A 7,022-nucleotide genomic window follows, 5' to 3' on the forward strand; every position below is an offset into this window, starting at 1 on the left:
AACCACAGTGTTGCCAGCGTTGCATAACATTGATATGGAAAATATAGCACAATATAGCAATTCATGCATTAGGAAAAATATTAGTAACACAAAAGACAATTGAAAAGACTCTGTACACGTGCGTAAAAAGCTTTAACGCAGTCGTGAGTGAATATTACACCCGCGTGAATACAAATGAAGGAAAATAGAGAACAGTACGCACCATTTGTAGTTTAATTGCAGTTGACGTGAAGATCACGAATGAATGCGTGGTCGACACACAAACATTTCTCGCAGTGAGCACAGCTGATCACACGCGTCTCTGCAGCATTCCTCTGTGAGTCATTTTTCAAAGCAATATGCGGAAGGTGTTTCAAACTGTCCAGGATGTTCATTGGAGTAGCCACATTTGAAAAACGCAAAGCGTATCATCTTTTTTAATCGCCTAGAGGAAAACTGGCAATGAACAAATGACTGATGGCGGAGAAAGTTCTCACGTTGCCACACATTAATACTGGGGAACACTAATGTATCTGTGATGAACGATCATCATCATCATCATGGAACGATGCTCCCAAACACTTTCGTTTCTGTGTTATCATGTGTACCCCCTTCACTTTCATATCTATATTTGTTCTCCCTCATGTACATTATTCACTCACGACTATCGTTAAACCTTTTTACGCACGTGTACAGAGTCTTTTCAATTATCTTTTGTGTTACTAATATTTTTCCTAATGCATGAATTGCTATACTGTGCTATATTTTCCATATCAATGTTATGCAACGCTGGCAACACTGTGGTCCGGATGGCAACCGTGATTATGATCTTTCTTCGTCCTTGATGCCCTTGTTATGTTTAGTTTCTTTCTTTTGGTTGACTTTCTTTCCCTGTTTGCAAGAAATTAACTTTTCCCGTCATTCCTGACTTTCTTCAATTTTGCCGACATTCACTGTTTCCTCTTCCCTCACTCCGCTCCCGATGGCCCTTAGCACCTTAAATTTCTGTGTTCTCCATATCTTTTCATGCTCAATCAGATGGCGTATGTCTGCATCTGATTTGCGCGACAAACATATGGTCCCTTACTTGTTAGCGATCCCAAAACCTATAAATTCGACACTAATATTGTCATTTTCGGTAATTTTTAAATTTTTTCCCCCTCCATTAAGTTCCGCCGTCAAAGTGATATGATAAAAAGTATCTCGGGTTCGAACTTATGTAGTTTGAAAATTTGATCCAGATCTGTCTGGTGGTTTAAGAGTTATTAAGTTTCATTTATTTTTATATAATCTCCCCTTCCCCTGCTTTCTACCGTCTAAGTAAAATGATTAAAAAAAAACATCTCAAGCCTAAACCTCATCTATATTAAAAATTTCATTGAGATTGAAATGAAATGAAATCTTTGAGTTTTACGTCCCAGGATTATGCCGGTTAGGCTAAAGGAGACGGTGATGATAAGTAATGAATGAAATGGTGGAATGAAGAAAGTGGGCGGAAACGCGAGTACCCCGAGAAAACCCACGCACACGGTGTTTGTCCACCACAAAGTTCACTTGGCGGAGGCTGGGATCGAACCCGGGACCCCTAGCACCAGAGGTGAACGCTCTACCACTGAGCCACTGTGGCCCGTTGATTGAGATTGATCGTTTGGTTCAATAGTTATGAAGTTTCATTTATTTGTAACTCCTTCCTTCCTCTCTCCTAAGTTCTATTGTCAAAATGAATAGATAAATATCATCCCAGGCCCGAACATCATCCATGTTGAAAATTTGGTCGAGGTTGGTCTGGTGGTTCAATAGTGATAAAGTCCCAAAGCCAGTCATACTTTTTTTTTTTTAATTTTTTTTTTAACATATATCTATGCCTTCTCTCCCCGTACGTTGCTTTGTCAAAGTTAAATGACAGAACTTTTTCCAGGCCCGAACGTCATCTATGTTGAAAATTTGATCGAGATCGGTCAGGTGGTTCAAGAGTTATTGAGAACTTTCTAACCGGAACAAGAAATATTGTGTCACGTGTTCCAGTACACTACCCGTTTCGTCATCTTGAAAATTGCTGTCATATTTTGTTATGTCATTACCCTCTATTAGTTCCTTTAAGAAATTTGCTTTTACTGTATTTGACAAATGTCAATCACAGAGTTCATTTCCAGTATTTAATATGCAAATGCTGAGAAGTGAAAACTATGTATTTTTAATTTTTTTCCGAATCCCACTCCTGACAAGTTTTTAATATTTAAAAGAAAGTTCTTTTCCAAAATTAACTTTTTAATAACATAACTTGATAATGCAATTGCAACCATTTTATTTGATAAAACGAAATAATTTTTCTAATATATATATGTTGAGATTTGGAAGTGGTTTCGGCCCAGTTGAACGCCCATGCATGAGCCCCTGTTCCCATGACATTCGTTTGGAACAAAACGAATTTTCCGATTATCAGAACACACATACTTACAAACAATACATTACACGACTTAATGATAGAGAACCATCATGATTCGAAGTGTATATGACTGCAAGCTTAAAATTAAGGGCTCGTCCGGGATTTGAACCCAGGACCTCTCGCACCCAAAGCGAGAATCATACCCCTAGACCAACGAGCCACTTACATACATACATTTGCTATTCACTTATCTGTTGAGAACTTTCTAACGGCAAGAAGAAAAATTGTGCCATGTGTTCCAGTACAGTACATTTCGTTATCCGGATAATAGTTGTCATGTTTTGCTATGTCAGTGTCCTCTATTAGTTGTTTTAAGAACTCCTTTTTCATTTGTGTTTGACAGATCTCAGTCACATTTATTTTCAGAATTCACATAAGATAGCCCTACATATTCTCCACTTACCTCTATCTGCAATAAAACTATCCTCGGTGAAAGAATTCCATAATCGGATTACTACCTATAGAATATGCATGAATAAAGGATGCGGACCTTTTGCAAACTGAAGGCACTGCCAAACCCAGGGTTACCATATTTTCACTGTGTCCACTAAAATTTAAAACTACTTCCACGTCTTCCACTATTTCCACTAATTCTACATCTTACTATGAAAAACATCACCAAACATTTGTGGCGGAAGTGATGAATAAACACTTCATATATACAAATTGATTTATATTAAAGCATACCGGTAATAGAACGTCGAATAATGAGTCCCACAAGCACCAACTAACAAGATGTTCGGACGAGTTTCTCAGGAATACAGTGGAAGCAGACTATCGGAAATGTATTAATGTAATTGAATACGAGTTAGGCTTACATCATACTAACCTGCTTCGGCAGCTGCGCGAAGTCACTAACGTGGAAAAAAATGGACTCATGTAAGCCACATAACTTGGTATCCAACAAGGATTGCTATACATAAATGTGAAACTTCTGAGTGTACCAAATAACCGGGAGAATTTTCTGCATCGAATTATGATTTGTGACGAAAACTTTATCTGCTTCTACACAGAGTGATTTGATCGTTATCAAAGTCCAGGACGGATTACAAAACCACTTCTTCATCTGCAGGTATTATTGCAGGTGTGGTGGTTTATGGTGGAGTAATCTATCATGTCTTTCTCCAGCGAAGATAAACCACCATTGCGGGTATTTACAGTGCTGATATCCAAGAAATGCATCACAAGCATGTTCGCAAGCACTGAACAATAGTCAATATAGGTCAATATATGATATCTTGATGTTGCACGCCCACATGTCGCTCAATGAATCCCTTCCTCACCCCAAATGATGTCTTTCCTTGAGTACCATCTCCTCTGGTGTCTCAATTACTTCTTCCGAGGGAAGAACTTCTTCGATGACCGGGCGGTGTAATGTGAGCTTAAGGACTTCTTCGAGTCCCAGGCTCCAAATTTCTTTTGTCGTACATACAAATCGTCGGCAGAGCGATAGAAAAGTGTGTGCAGCTGGAAACTACTGTTTTGTAATTTTGATGTCTTCTCTTTCTTTTGGAAGTAGCACACGCCAACAGCATTATTTTAATCGCACCACACCAATCTTAATAGCCTGTATCTTCCAGAACTTCCCGTGAGTAGTTTTCGAGAAATCAAATTTATATGGCATTAAAAGTTATTTCGTTCTTGCAAATAATAACTGCTACTTTTTATTCTGTTGGAAGAGATCGCTTATTTATTCCTGTACTGTTCATATGCAAAAATACATTTAACTAGAAGATGTATACCTATATTCTTGATCTTCTAAGGATAAAGACATACCGAAGAGATATCGCGATCGAAGTCGAGGTTTAAGTCTCTGTAGCTACCTCGAAGTCTAGATCGCGAGGGATGAAGGAAGCGCCCTTGTTGTAACTTCTCAGTTTGAGGAGAAACGTTACTGTGACGCGTGTGAAATTATTCCATCAGTGCATAAAAATCACTGCGAAACCATATTTTGAAATTGAAAGTACCAAACAATTTATAAATAGGGATGGACGTGAGACAAGATATGAGACATGCCAAAGTCCCGTCTCTTGTTTCCCAAAATATTTGAGTCTCATCTCTTGTCCGTATCTATCAATAAATCAAAAACTTTAACATTTTTTCAATTTTCTTTGAACAAATGGGCAATTTCAGAAGTCAAGCGAGAAATCATTTCCCAGTAAAATTGCAAAAAAAAAAAAAAAAAAAAAAAAAGGCAAGACCTCTGGTTTCGATGTGAAGGGAGTATTAACTTCAGCAAATAAAGTTTCGTCTCTGCAATTCCATTATTCGACGTTTCCTCCGTATGGATACGTGCCTCTTATTACAGGTATTTCTTTACTTTATATCAGTAACGAATTTAGAAGAAACTTTTTTTTATTAATCTCGGAATTGGGGTGGGGGCGTGGAGTTTTTAAGCATAGATATGATAAACATTAGCTTCCGTTTTCTATAGAAATTCCACAATTTACAGAATTAACACCGAAAGCCCCTCTCTGTAACCGCCACTGACTTATATAATAATAAGCTACAGTATAATTCTCAAAATAAATGTGAATAACTTTTCTGATATTCCATTTCAGTTGCTATTTTCTTCTATTCGCTATTTAAAACCTACATATTATGATGTTGTTTGTGTTTACTATCCAAAATTGTTGGAACATTCCTCATAGTTCTAGTAATGGCTTTCATAATCAAATTTTACAGTGCAGCAGAACCTCTCGAGCGTAGACACGCACAATCCTCTGCAGACGAAATTCTAAATAAATGAAGACTTTATTCCGTGCAGAACTCCAGGGAGAACGAATGAGAACACGAGCCACGGCGATGCTTGCGTTGAACATCAATGTAAAAACTAATTTGGTTGTTTATCATCGCGACCACTAATCCACACTCGCGGTCGACCTCTAGGTCTCGATGTAGCACACATTTTCAGCATGCGCTTACCCATTTGAATTCGTGTGTTTGTTCGGAGCCGCGGTGGCTCAATGATACAGCGTTCACCTCTGGTGCTTGGGGTCCTGGGTTCGATCCCAGCCCCCACCAAGTGAACCTTGTGGTGGACAAACATCGTGTGCGTGGAATTTCTCGAGGTTCTCCCGTTTCCTCCCACTTTCTTCATTCCACCATTTCATTCATTACTCGTCATCACCGTCTCGTTTAGCCTAACCGGCATAATCCTGGGACGTAAAACTCAAAGATTTCATTTCATTTTTTCTTGTGTTTGTGGCAGTATCGAGGAAGCGACCCCGACTTAAATCACGACCTCGATCGCGAGGTCCCTTCTGCATGTCTTTACCTAACGGTCACATAATAGTGCTTACAGTGACACAAATACTTCTAATACTCATCCGCATGGTCCTAACAGTGACAAAAATACTTTGTAATACTGATCCATATGCCTTTAACAATGACATAAAAACTTCTAATTAGTGCAATCGAAACACTAAGGACAAAACAATAAATGAACAACAGTTGTATATTTATGCCACTTGAAGTAAAATTGGATATATTTAACACTTCACAGTAGCAAAAGATAATATATTTCCTAGAACAGTATATTTCAAACTGTGTTTCGCAGAACCGCGTTTATTAATTTCAATTCAGAATTACGATATGATGTATTCATGACGTATAACCTGATATCTACAGGTTAGTGAGAATAGTGAGCGAGAGTGCGGATTATGTAGAATGATTAGATCTCACAAGATGGAGCCCCTGTGGCCCAATGGATAAGGCATCGGTCTCCTAAACCGGGGATTGTGGGTTCGAATCCCACCAGGGGTATTAACATTTTATGATTTCTCAAAAATGAACCAATGATCAATGTTATCTTGCTCATAATGTTATTTTCTATATTGAATTTAAATGAATGGCATATATAAGCGACTGACAACTCATCAATCGTTAAGAGTTATCACTGTAGTGATATCACCAAGACGAAAACACCTCATTTGGTCAGTAATCAGATATCAGCATACAGATGTAATTGGTGTTTGTCGAGAGTCATAAAGACGATGCGGGAGTTATAGGAAGTAAGAGGTAGTGCTCTCCAGTCATGAAAATCAGAATTAACGCTAAAAGTGACCAATTTGCTCACCACACATCATCCCAGTCCACTGGTTAGTATTAAACTTTGCCGTTTTTAAAAGTCATTGCTATGAATGTTAGAATTATGTATGTCACTGTTAGAAGCATGTTTATCACAATTACAACTAATTGTGTTACTACTATGAGCATGTAGGTCACTATGAGAAGTATTTGTGTCACTCTTATGAGCAAATGGATCACTATGAGAAGTATTTTTGTCAGCGTTATAACCATATGAATTACTATTAGAAATATTTGTATCACTTTTATGAACATATGAATCACTATTAGAAGTATTTGTGTCACAGTTATGAACATATGAATCACTTTAGAAGCATTTGTGTCACTATTAGGAGCATATGGATCACTATTAGAAGTATTTGTGTCACTCTTAGGAGCATGTGAAAAATGATTAAATCTTTCAGTTTAACGTATCACGATTATGCTGTTTATGCTACGGGAGACGGATGAATAAAGTAAGCGAATGATGATGAAAGAATGGAAGGAATGAAAGGTTGGAAGAAACTGG

General features: G+C 37.9%; 2 non-coding genes across 2 annotated transcripts; one reads left to right on the forward strand and one right to left on the reverse strand.

The window, feature by feature from the left end:
* Positions 1 to 2,513: 2,513 nt before the first annotated feature.
* TRNAP-UGG (transfer RNA proline (anticodon UGG)) lies at positions 2,514 to 2,585 on the reverse strand. The gene has a single exon. It is a non-coding gene; the product is annotated as a tRNA-Pro (tRNA).
* Positions 2,586 to 6,117: 3,532 nt separating this feature from the next.
* Positions 6,118 to 6,190, forward strand: TRNAR-CCU (transfer RNA arginine (anticodon CCU)). The gene has a single exon. It is a non-coding gene; the product is annotated as a tRNA-Arg (tRNA).
* Positions 6,191 to 7,022: the final 832 nt, after the last annotated feature.

Source organism: Thermobia domestica, chromosome 2 (genome assembly GCF_964235325.1).
Source record: "Thermobia domestica chromosome 2, izTheDome1.hap1.1, whole genome shotgun sequence".
In the NCBI taxonomy this organism is placed as follows: domain Eukaryota; kingdom Metazoa; phylum Arthropoda; class Insecta; order Zygentoma; family Lepismatidae; genus Thermobia; species Thermobia domestica.